The sequence below is a fragment of the Stegostoma tigrinum genome, chromosome 46 (genome assembly GCF_030684315.1).
Source record: "Stegostoma tigrinum isolate sSteTig4 chromosome 46, sSteTig4.hap1, whole genome shotgun sequence".
NCBI lineage: Eukaryota > Metazoa > Chordata > Chondrichthyes > Orectolobiformes > Stegostomatidae > Stegostoma > Stegostoma tigrinum.
Genome location: NC_081399.1, coordinates 1,134,705 through 1,147,951, shown reverse-complemented (window position 1 = coordinate 1,147,951; position 13,247 = coordinate 1,134,705). Strand labels below are relative to the sequence as shown.

Genomic DNA, 13,247 nt, shown 5'->3' with positions numbered 1-13,247 from the left:
TAAAAATGTGTCCCAGGCGCCCGGAGTGACCTACATGGGTGACAGGGTGAACAAAACTGTTTCACAACGGTTTGGAGTATAAAGTGAGGTCATTCAAATGAGCCCAATCTCCAACGTCTGTACCAGTACGGTGTATTTTCTTTGAATGATTGAGGTATGCGGGAAAATTCATACTTAGCCTGGCCTCCACCTGGGCACCCATATGCCTACTGTTTGAAAAAGGGGCGCCATTGGTAACGTTCATGAAACCAAGAAACAGCCTTTAGGGATGTGGCAAAGCAAGTTTTCTCATCTGAGATGTTGGCTGACCATGATCCGAAGTGAGAAGGAGCGCTGACATGCGATGCCTCCCCAGATGTTATTCGGGGAGTGTTGGCTGACTGGTGGCCCAATGGAGAGGAAAACCCGTTGGTGTACGCTTCCCTGACATTGTCTGATGTTGAAGAGGGATATACCCAGGTAGTGAAGAAAGGTTTGGTGGTCACCTTCGGAGCGAGGAAGTTCCACCAGTTCCATAATGGACTGGAAATTTCTATAGTAACAGATCACAAACTCAAGTTAAAGTTACTGACAGAGGGCAGGGTGGTGTCACCCATTGCTTCCAGGAGAATTCACCGTTGGGCCCTTCTTCTCACCAGGTCCAAGTTAGAACAACGCCCATGAAGCCACGTGGTTAAGGTGGATGCCATGGGCCGCCTCCCATTGGAGATACTGCACTAGTGATGCCTTATCACAGACACTCAGTTCTGTTTTTAAACGTTCTGTCACCCTTTCGGTCACTGCTTACTGTCGCTGAATATGTACACTGAAACGTACCTTCTCGAAGCACGAAAGACAATTGAATTCAGGGGAGACAATTTGTGGGTAGAATCAGGGAAATGGCCCTGTCCACGTACGAGATGAGGCTGCCGTGAAGTCAAACCCCCTGACTTGCACTGTTTTAGCTTGTGTGTCCTTGGAAAGTGAGCACGCAGAGTCCACCAATGCTGTCTGTATTTCAGGGAGATTTGGCTCCAGCGAGGGTGGAGTGATTTCTTTCCACCCAACTCCATTTTGAATTCATCCCTTCCCTCCATCTTCACAATTTTTTACCTCAGAAATACATTGCACACATGTAGATTTGCTTGTTAATAGTTCACTGCCCATCTTTGTGACAGAGAAATAAGAGAACGTTCTTGCACAATGCTGTTTTTTACTGAGTCATTGCACATAAGCACGCAAAAAAGTATGCATGGGTGATGTGAGGTAATAGAAGCACAAAACGAAGAAGAAAATTTAAAATAAATGATTCAGTGAGAGGTTGTCCGCTCCCTGGATCCTGACTTTGAGATGACTGCTCAGACCCATGTATTGTGAACAGGTGAATATACGGTGACTTGATGGCGGGATAACGGTCTCTGTACCACCATGTCAGTCTTAGGTGAATGCATTACATTGCTATGCGTTAGAATTGCTGAGACATCTGACCCAGAATAAAAGAGAGCAGATCCCGTCTGCCGAGTACAACAAAGAAGCTGTGTAAATCCACAACCAGTTGTAATCGATTTCGTGAGCACAATTTTACAGTTCAGCTTATTTCCTTTGTGGAAGCTTGGTTGCATTGCGTCTGAGCCAGCAGTGATGGCCTGTCCCTAGTTAGACCTTGAGAAGTTTGCACTGAGCTGCATCTTGTCCATTTACTGTCAGGTCTACCCACAATGCCCGAAGTGAGTGAATTATACAATTTTGACTCAGCGACACTGAAGGATTTGCCATTGATTTCCAAGTCAGGAGGGTGACTGACTTGTAGCCAAACTTGCAGGAGGCGGTGTCCCAAGCGGACTTTGGATTCTTTTGATTCAGCACATGCTGGCTGAATCAGGATTTCATTCACAATAAATCTCAGTCATCAAGAATTTCCTTCAGATTTAGTGTCAGTCCGAAGGACTTCGTTCTCAGTGTATTTTAGAGCCCAGTGTCTGTGTTCAGGGAGTTGCTCATATCCGGTGAGGTAGGTGTCCACCCACCGTGTAGGTTGTGCTTTGTGTGGACGGAAGCAAAGGGAAGTGAGGGAACCTGGATAGCTCAGTCGGTAGAGCATCAGACTTTTAATCTGAGGGTCCAGGTTTCAAGACCCTGTTTGGGCGCTGCTTTTCAAATCGGGGTTAGACTTGCCAAATATCCTTACATTCTTAAAGCATGTTTTGATTCGAAGTATATAAAGAACGCTGAGATTGAATCTATCCTATGACACCACTTTGCATTTTTGGGGATGGGGACAATCGAAATGTGGAGCAGGTTTAACCAACAAATATTGCGTGTCCTTGATAGATATGTCCCTGTCAGGCAGGGAGGAAGCGATAAAGTAAGGGAACCGTGGTTTACTAAAGTAATTGCATCTCTTGTTAAATGGAGGAGGGGGGCTTATGTGACGATGAAACCAGATGGTTCAGACGAGGCGATGGAGAGTTACAGATTATCCAGGAACAATGTAAAGAGAGAGTTAAGAAGAGTAAGGAGGGGACATGAGCAGACACTGGCAGGAATAATAAAGGAGAACCCTAAAACTTTCTATTGATATGTGAGGAATAAGTGGATGACGAGTGTAGGAATAGGGCCAGTTAAAGACGGAAGTGGGAAGTTGTGTGTGGACCCCGGGGAGATCGGAGAGGTGATAAATGATTATTTCTCATCTGTTTTAATTGAGGAACAGGAGAATATCGTAGAGGAGATGACTGAGATACGGGCGACTAGAATTGAAAGGATTAAGGTTGATAAGGAGGAGTTGTTATCAATTCTAGAAGGTGTGACGATAGATAAATCCCCTGGGCCGGATGGGATTTTTCTGAGGATTATCTGGGAAGCGAGGGAGGAGGAGCCTTTCGGCCTTGATCTTTGAGTCCTCATTGTCTACTGGTTTAGTACCAGAGGACTGGAGGATTGCAAATTTTGTGCCCTTGTTCAAGAGGGGCAGTAGGGATGACACAGGTAAGTCTCGAACTGTGAGCCTTACGTCTGTTGTTGGAAAAGTTTTGGATAGGATTATAAGAGGTAGGATTTATAATCATCTAGCAAGCAACAATGTGATTGGAGATAGTCAACATGGATTCATCTAGGGCAGATCATGTCTCACAAACTTCAGTGAGTTTTTTGAGAAGGTGACCAAGCATGTGGTTGAGCGAAGGGCAGCTGATGTGGTGTTCATGGACTTCAGTAAAGCATCTGATGAGGCTCCGCATGGTCGGCTTTTGGAAAAAATATGGAGGAACAGAATTGATGGAGATTTCACAGTTTGGATTCGAAACTGGCTTTCTGTAAGAAGGCAACGAGTGGTGGTTGATTGAAAATATTCAGCCTGGAGTCAGGTCACTCGTGGTATGCCAAAAAGGATCTGTTTTGTGACCACTGCTGTTTGTCACTGCTGTTTTTATAAATGACTTGGACGCAGGCTTAGGTGGATGAGTTAATAAGTTTGCAGATGACACGAAAGTCGGTGGAGTGGTGGACAGTGTGGAAGAATGTCGCAGGTTGCAGGGAGACTTGCATAAACTGCAAAATTCGGCCAGAAGGTGGCAAATGGAGTTCAATGCAGATAAATGTGAGGTGATTCGTTTTGGAGGAATCGTAGGAAGGCAGAATACCGAGTCAATGTAAAGATTCATGGTAGTGTGAATGTGCAGGGGGATCTTGGTGTCCATGCACATAGATCCCTGAAAGTTGCCACCCAGGTTGATAGTACTGTTGAGAAGGCTTACGGTGTGTTAGGTTTTATTGGTAGAGGCATTGAGTTCCGGAACCGTGATGCCATGCTGGAACTGTACCAAACGCTCGTGCAGCCTCATTTGGAATATTGCATGCAGTTGTGTTCGCCCCATTACAGGAAGGATGTGGAAGCATTGGAAAAGGAGCAGAGGAGATAGACCAGGATGTTGCCTGTTCTTGAGCTCAGGCCCTATGAAGAAAGGCTGAGGGACTTGGGTCTGTTCTCATTGGAGAGAAAGAGGCTAAGAGGGGATTTAATAGAGACGTACAAGATGACGAGAGGATCAGAAAGGGTGGACAATGAGAGTTAGTATCCGAGGATGATGACTTCAGCTTGTAGAAGGGGGCATAGCGACAAATTGAGGGGTAATAGATTCAAGACAGATGTCAGAGGCTGGTTCTTTACTCAGAGAGTGGTCAGGGCGTGGAACACCCTGCCTGCCAATGTAGTTAACTCTGCCACATTCGGGGCATTGAAACAGTCTTTGGAGAAGCATATAGAAAGTAAATCGTTCGTGTAGGAGACGGGCTTAGATTCGTTCACTGGTCGGCGCAACATCGATGACCGAAGGGCCTGTTCAGCGCTATAATGTTCTATGTTCTAATAAAATGAAAGTAAATTGTCGCAAATGTAGACAGGAACCGAAACATCAACTTGCAACTTATAACAAGTTGTAAAAGAAAATATATAAAAGCAAACCCGTTGAAGATGTTTGGGGCAGTTAGCAATGTGTTCGTTTCAAAGATCGATGGTCGGCGATGATGCTCAATTTCAGGGACAATCAGATAAATTGCTTGTTTTAAAATCAGTGCCAGAGACTGAACGTGAATAGTAGAAAACACTTTTGACTATCTCATGCTTTGGTCCCAGCTGCTAATAATACCGGTCAAGTCAGATTCAGTGTGAAAGCTGCTTGGAAGAATTAAGTTTAATGTTTGCATTTAGTTGCCATGTTAGTTAATCATTGAACATATTCACATGAGGCTGCAACTGTCGTTTCGTCACAAGAATATAAGCTTATAGATGAGGAAATATAAATTTTTCAAACACATTAGAAATTGGGAAAGTTGTTATCATGAAACACAAAACCTTTTGACCAGCAGCATCCTTCACAGATAATAAATCTCAGGGAAATGGTATTTGAAGTTGAAATTATTAACTTTTGTTTTCACAACGGATGACTTCCATTTTAAGTGGACAGGGGATTCCTTTCCAAATCTGAGGGCACATGCTTCTCTTAATTGAATGCAGCCAGGGAATTGACACTCGTTCTTTCAACCCAGATGTTGTCAGGCTGGAAATGCTTCTTCAAATAGAGGTGTGACCTGCATACCTGTTTGATTAGTTCAACAATTGAGAAAACGGATACTTTACACCATTGATTAACTCCTCCCTGAATTTAAACTGCGTTAGAGCGTAGGTGCAGGTGTTGGTGCACGAATTCAGAAGCTTGACATGAATCCAAGATCTGGAAAGACAAATATGGGATAATTTATGTTCTGTCTTCAAAATTATAGGTTACTCCTTGCCAGATAAAAGCACGTATGACAAATGGCATCCACAGCAGTATGAAATTAGCAGACAATGTAAAGAGTAAGATGATGATTTTCTCCGGCTTACCGCCTCTGAATCAGTATTACTCTGACCATTTCCATGTACATGGAGTCGGCAGCGAATGCGGTTAGCTCTTACAATATGTCTGATAGTCAGAGCATTGAACACCGATATCAATATGATCAGAAGTAACGGTGTCATTATAATGTAAATGTAAGCATACACTTTCCAAAATAATGATGGATAATATTCTGATATTGCGATACAAAACCATGGCACATTGTCAATAACAAATGCAGGAGTGAAAACAAAATACCAAATAATTGAGCGCAAACAGCCAACCACACTCACAGTTACCATAACCACCAATGCAGTTCTTTTATTACAATAACTTGCTCTTAGCTTTTGGCAACAAATTGTTACAAAACGATCAAATCTGAAAGCAACTGTGAACCAAACTGAAGTCTATGGCTGCCATGTACAGAACAAGCCTCAGGGCTCAAACAGGACTGATGGATAAGAAAGTAATGCGGAAAGAAAGGTTGTTAATTCTGTCCAGTAAGACATTAAGGATGACGAGAAGAAGATCTGCTGTAGACATTGCCAACAAATTTTTTGCTTCTGTCTTTACGAAAGAATCGAACTGTGTAGTGAATGAAACCTTTGAAGAGCAGGTGTGCATGCTGGAATGGATAGAGATAGAGGAAGCTGATGTGCTGAAAATTTTGTCAAACATTAAGATTGACAAGTCGCCAGGCCCGGATCAGATTTGTCCTCGGCTGCTTTGGCAAGCGAGAAATGCAATTGCTTCGCCACTTGCGAAGATCTTTGCATCCTCGCTCTCCACTGGAGTCGTACCTGAGGACTGGAGAGAGGCAAATGTAATTCCTCTCTTCAAGAAAGGAAATAGGGAAATCCCCGGCAATTATAGACCGGTAAGTCTCACGTCTGTCGTCTGCAAGGTGTTAGAAAGGATTCTGAGGGATAAGATTTATGACCATCTGGAAGAGCATGGCTTGATCAAATACAGTCAACACGGCTTTGTGAGGGGTAGGTCATGCCTTACAAACCTTATCGAGTTTTTTGAGGATGTGACTAGTAAGGTTGATGAGGGTCGAGCTGTGGATGTGGTGTATATGGACTTCAGTAAGGCATTTGATAAGGTTCCCCATGGAAGGCTCATTCAGAAGGTCAGGAGGAATGGGATACAGGGGAACTTAGCTGCTTGGATACAGAATTGGCTGGCCAACAGAAGACAGCGTGTGGTAGTAGAAGGAAAATATTCTGCCTGGAAGTCAGTGGTGAGTGGGGTTCCACAGGGCTCTGTCCTTGGGCCTCTACTGTTTGTAATTTTTATTAATGACTTGGACGAGGGAATTGAAGGATGGGTCAGCAAGTTTGCAGACGACACAAAGGTCGGAGGTGTCGTTGACAGTGTAGAGGGCTGTTGTAGGCTGCAGCGGGACATTGACAGGATGCAGAGATGGGCTGAGAGGTGGCAGATGGAGTTCAACCTGGATAAATGCGAGGTGATGCATTTTGGAAGGTCGAATTTGAAAGCTGAGTACAGGATTAAGGATAGGATTCTTGGCAGCGTGGAGGAACAGAGGGATCTTGGTGTGCAGATACATAGATCCCTTAAAATGGCCACCCAAGTGGACAGGGTTGTTAAGAAAGCATATGGTGTTTTGGCTTTCATTAACAGGGGGATTGAGTTTAAGAGTCGTGAGATCTTGTTGCAGCTCTATAAAACTTTGGTTAGACCGCACTTGGAATACTGCGTCCAGTTCTGGGCGCCCTATTATAGGAAAGATGTGGATGCTTTGGAGAGGGTTCAGAGGAGGTTTACCAGGATGCTGCCTGGACTGGAGGGCTTATCTTATGAAGAGAGGTTGACTGAGCTCGGTCTCTTTTCATTGGAGAAAAGGAGGAGGAGAGGGGATCTAATTGAGGTATACAAGATAATGAGAGGCATAGATAGAGTCGATAGCCAGAGACTATTTCCCAGGGCAGAAATGGCTAGCACGAGGGGTCATAGTTTTAAGCTGGTTGGTGGAAAGTATAGAGGGGATGTCAGAGGCAGGTTCTTTACGCAGAGAGTTGTGAGAGCATGGAATGCGTTGCCAGCAGCAGTTGTGGAAGCAAGGTCATTGGGGTCATTTAAGAGACTGCTGGACATGCATATGGTCACAGAAATTTGAGGGTGCATCCATGAGGATCAATGGTCGGCACAACATTGTGGGCTGAAGGGCCTGTTCTGTGCTGTACTGTTCTATGTTCTATGTTCTATGTTCTAACAAATAGCGTGTGATGCACGTAAAGAGCCCACAATTGCCTCGATTGAGGATCACAATTCCCACTAAATAAACTGTGAGATAAATAAAGAATGTTCCCGCTTTTCATGATGAGAGTCACAGCAAACAGAGCAGTTTCATTTTCTAGTTAAATTGCATTAATTGTGTTCGCAAATGTGTTAACTGAATTGCATGGTGAAAACTTACAATGTATTTCTTGAATCAAGCAAACCATTGTGAAACAACGATAAGCTTTGAACCAACAGACAAACAGTAGAAATAATTATATAAATGAAGAGTATAAGCAAACATGGATGAAACATTTTAACACAAGTATGTCATACTGACATATTCAGCTAAATGTTTTAGACAATTAATGCTTTTCAAAATGGTAATGGACACCAAAAACAAATCGCATCAAAATGGCAAGAAGGACAAGGTACATTGCATCGATGTATCCAAATAATGAACTTAATATGTGAGCAGACACGGTAATACATACTTTCTCAGTGGAACTGAATTGGACGAATATGTGGTTTAGGTCGTTGGACTGCTCTGTTACTGAACGGGTCACTACATGTTCTCACTTATTCTAGTCACACATCTGCAGGGGCATCGTTCAAGGAAGAGTCGGGGAGGAGATGATGAGCGATAGGAGCCTGTGAGAATCGTTACATGTTAAATGTCTAACGTAGTCGGATCAGGAACGTTCAAATTAGAAGGAATGATTGTGGAGTGCTTGAATGGCACCACATCTACAGTAAAATAAATCCACTCCTTCCACCACTAACACGCAGTCACTCGCAGTCTGTACTATCCACGGCAGAATTTCACTGACTGTCCAAACGCAGCATCTTCCGAATTCGCGATGACCCTCCATGTAAAAGGACAGGTGCAGCCAATGCATGGAAACACCCTTCAAATTCCCCTCCCAAATACTCACCATCCGAAATTGGAAATTCATCACTGTTCCCTCACTGTCACTGGTCAGAATCCTGGAATCCCCTCCTCAGGGTATTGTGTATAAACTCAAAACAGGTGGATGCATCTATTCATGAAGGCAGCTAACCACAACCTCCTGCAGGACAGTTATGGGACAAGAATAAATGCTGGTCCATTCAGTGATGCTCACATCCCGCACATGAATGAAACAGGCGACTAGTCATGATTCAGATTTCCGTTTGAAAATTTAAATTCGTGTTAAAATATCTTGTGTAAGTGAGGTTAAACTTCACAGAGTAAAATGAAGTCTGTTGTTGAGGCAGAATGACTGAACAAATCACTCAAGACTTCGATTATATTTCAGTATCAAAGTGGTACTAATTTTGCACATGTGGGAAGAATCATGTAGGAGTCGAGCATCTTCTTCAGAGAACACAGGAAAAACTTTTATTCATTTAATTTGTCCCACCTTTGGCAAATACAGGTGGATCTTATCATACGTTGCTTGTATACACATCAATGCAATTAAACATGTGACTGTGTGGATCGTTACGGACATCCTCATGGGCTCCTTCGGTGTTCCATGATCTCATGATGTTTCCTGGACAACGTTATCCCTCTCGTTGGGGTTTCATAATGCATGTCGTATTTAAGCATATTCCAAGAATGCTGACTTCAGCACCTGGAATTCAGCCCTGTGTGCCAGCAGGGTGGTGCCCCTCCTTTGGTGACTAAACTTTCGTGTCCAGGGGATTTTTAATGAAATCTCTTTACTGTTCAATGCAGTTTTTTAAAGGTTATTTATGTATAGATATTGAAATAAAAACGACGAATTCAAGTTACAGAACTATGATCATCAGAACTATGATCCAAAGTACAATCTACTTGAGATGGGTCTCAGACTTTAAATCAGCTGGAATTCTTTTAACATTACGTGCAATGGTGTTGCGATGTAACTGACCCTGCATCACCTTCTTTAGCAGCTTGTTTGCAACCGGCCGTTAGTGCAGTCTCTCGGCCTGTTACTTTGTGTATTCTGTCTGCAAAGGTGCAATTGTCCGAACTGATGGTTTACTGAAATGTTAAATATGTTCTATTAATGTTATATTTAATGTTCGATAATGTTATGTTAGATTATTCTTTACATCTTTTGCTAATCGCTGACCTTTGAAAAACAACCAGGCAAACAGCAAGAATTTGAACGCAGGGACAGTCAGGCACTTGGAATCTGAGAATGCTCCCGGGGATGAAAGGTTTGTCATATGAGTTGTGCTGAGTACTCTGGTTGTATATTTGACGGAAGGATGAGGCGTCTCTGTCAGAAAGATAGAGAACCCTGGCAGGCTTGGATATCGTGGATATGGAAAAGCTGTTTTCACTCGTAGTGAGGACAATGAGCCAAGGGTCATGCCTGAGCGTGAAGTCACTAATGTTTAGAACGGAGATGAGCATGATATCTTCAGCCTGAGGATGGTGAATGTGTCGAACTGTTTGGTGCAGAAGTCCGTTTAGATCAACTCATTGAATGTAGTTACAGCTGACACATTGAATGCAGTTACAGCTGACACAGACAGAAATGTAAAAATCCAGATATCTGCGGAGGCTGCAAATCAGAAACAAAAGCAATGTTACTGGAAAAGCTCAGCAGGTCGGGCAGCACCCATGATGGAGAAAAACAGAGTAACGTTTCGTGTCTGGTGATCTTTTGCCAGATGGACAGATGCATCCATTCTTGATAAGTAAGGGAACCAATGGTTACGGGGACAATGTAGGAGAATGGGATTAATCAATATATCAGCCACGTTCGTTTGTTGAAGCAGATTCGATGGCCGGACTCTCCTCATCATCATGCACCTATACCTAATGTTATTATACAATGGGGCGTATGAGTATGAGAGATGAGATGACAGAAATTTATAAATTAATGAGGGGTGCAGATAGAGCTAATGGTTGGTATCTTTTCTTGAGAATGGACGATTTTCAGACTTTGGGCACTTATTGAAGGTGAAAGGAAGAGATTTAAAAAGGTCACGAGGGGCATTTGTTTTCCTCAGAAGGTAGTTCGGTTGTGGAATGAAGTCTCCTCAGAGAGAACCTCACAACCTCACAGCCATAACTGTCTATAGAAGCCGCCTGTGTATGGAATGACAGCGCTTTGCAAGTTCCCGTCAAGCCGCTCACCACCCTGACTCTGAAACACATCTATGCTTCCATGTTGCTGGATAGATTAACCGATGTTTGGGCATCTACGCGGAGCGGACAGTTTTCGGGAAAATGAGCCAAATGCAGGCAAACGGGAGGGGTTCAGTTTAGGAAACCTGGCCAGCACGGAAATGTTAGACCGAAAGCTCTGTTTACGTGCTGTGTGACTCTGTGATTCCATGCAGGTGGGCTTACATCAAATATCTGCAATGACTTGAGAAGACAGCTCACAACCACCTTCCCGAATTGTAACTCTGGATGGGGAAAAAATGCTGACGCAGCCTCGCAGGTAAATGCCTGTAAAAAATTTATGAATAAACCTACATCACCATGCAGGCGGAAACAAGAATAAAAGTGAACTACTGGTGAAACACCTCGGAAAGATTTGATTGGAAAAGAGCACAGCTGCAGAATTTAAGTCAAATTCCAATAAAGAACGAGGGTAAAGTTACATAGGCTTCACAAAAGACATAACTTGATTGAAGCGCTCACCAACAATGCTGACCGCGACATCTATTGGGGATTAAATGCGAGCGAGCTGTAAGATTGCTGTGTATTTCATACTGTCCCAGTCAGGTCTGCCTGTTCCTGTGGAGTCAATGATTCTGCCCGCTGCAATAAACTAATATCGTCCACACAACCTGAATTTATTTGGAAAATAAATGTGCAGTGGGACAATGAATTTGCTTGAATGACAAATTACATTCGTTGCAGTAATCTGAACAAGCAGCAAATGAAGCGTTTTCCTCTGAGGATTACTACGCAGTAGAATCTATTTTGCTGAATAAAATGTCTCTAATTTCCTCACAATTCGTATTAAATTTTATTGTCACGTTTATTCAAACACAGAAACCCCGGTGCACAGTGAAAAAGAATCTAATATCGCCATTCCGAGAGTCACCTTCGTACAAATATACCTCGGCACAAAATCTTGGAAACAAAATAAGAAAATGAAGAAACAGATATAATTTGTAAAACATTTCAGTCCAGCTGAGAATAAAGTAAAAAGAAGAAATAGAGTTCAATGTTAAAAGTCTAGTTTTGAAGTATTTTGAAAATTCAGAGCAACGTACAAAAGCTTGGAGGAAAGCTATTCTGTACCATTCTTCATCATGACCTTTGAAATCACACATAGCACGGATAGATTTTGCCTTGAGTGTGAAACTCACACACTTTGCCATTCGGCCCCTTCCTTTGTGATGATGGAAGGCTGCTCTCAGTTTATGCGAAGAGATTGCAATCATGGCACCCACAGGAATGCCGAACAATACCGACAGACGCTCCCTTGCTGGAACTGCCTGAGAATGCACAGAGTAATTCTGATTTTACAGTGTTGTAGCCGTAAGGTGCGCGGTGGGTAAAGATTTCGGGCACCATGGTAGTTAGGGGCAAGGTGGCGAGGGTGACATTGTGACAGACATGTAAGTGTCTATTTGGGTAGGTGTTAGAATGCCAAATGGGTAGTGTAGTGATGGGAAGCAGGTCAGCCAGGTAGACGTCGTAGAATACGAATTCCCTGAATGTTTCTGTGAACCTGGTTCAATCACTGTCCCTTGTCTAAAACAAGAGACAGGAATGTGAGAGGCTCTGTTCAGTCTGAGGGCTGGCTCTGAGAAAACTGGATGAAGGCCAAGTTGTTTGCATATGCAAGTAAAGGGCCTTGGGGACGGGATAATGACCTGTGTGCAGTTATTTCAGTGGCGACGGCAGAAAACAGCACTTGTGTGGAGAATGTTCACTCACATCGTTTAAAAATAAAATAAACTAGTGATTCTCCTCACTATTTGGTCTGGCTTTGATCTGGTTGGTCAAAACCAGTGCATTGTGCTAATGTAAGTGTAGAGTGATTAGTGATGAGGTACTGGCATTTGTGAAGTTCTTTCTGCGTCAAAGAGACGCATTGCATTGTAGTGAATTGCAATTGATTAGAAATCTGAGCTGGAATGAAAGAGAGCAGTCATGGGCGGAATCTAAACCCACAATTAGTTTTAATAGATTTCATGAGCACAAATTAACAGGTCAGCTCATTTTCTTTGTGCAATAATACAAACGTTGCGGTTGGTTCAGCATTTGTTGCCTGTGCCTACTTGACCTTTGGGAAGATAGTGGTGAGTTGCCTCCTCGTCCATGTGATATTGGCCAACCTAAATTGCCCCTTCTGGAGGTAACTACAGGATTTGGATACTGTGTCACTGAAAGACCAGTGCTCTAATTCCAACAAAGTCAAAATTGCTGGAAACTTTCGGCAGATCTGGCAGCAGCTGTGGAGAATAAAACAGAGTAAACATTTCGGGACCGGTGACCCTTCCTTAGAACTGATGGTGGCTGTGGAAATGTCAGTTTGTATGCAGAAAATAGGGAGGTGATTGGGGTAATTTCGATCAGTAAACAATAGGGAGTAAACAGGACGATAGAGCCCAAAGTGGGAGAAAGATAGTTGGACAGAGAAAGGAGTTGCTAATGATCAGTCTTGGAGGGTGAATAGTTGTTCATGGGGACTGTTAGTGACTAAC

The 13,247-nt window shown here is 43.2% G+C and overlaps 1 non-coding gene across 1 annotated transcript; it reads left to right on the top strand.

Annotated features, from left to right (window-relative positions):
- The first annotated feature begins 2,053 nt into the window (after positions 1–2,053).
- trnak-uuu (transfer RNA lysine (anticodon UUU)) lies at positions 2,054–2,126 on the top strand. The gene has a single exon. It is a non-coding gene; the product is annotated as a tRNA-Lys (tRNA).
- The last annotated feature ends 11,121 nt before the right edge of the window (positions 2,127–13,247 follow it).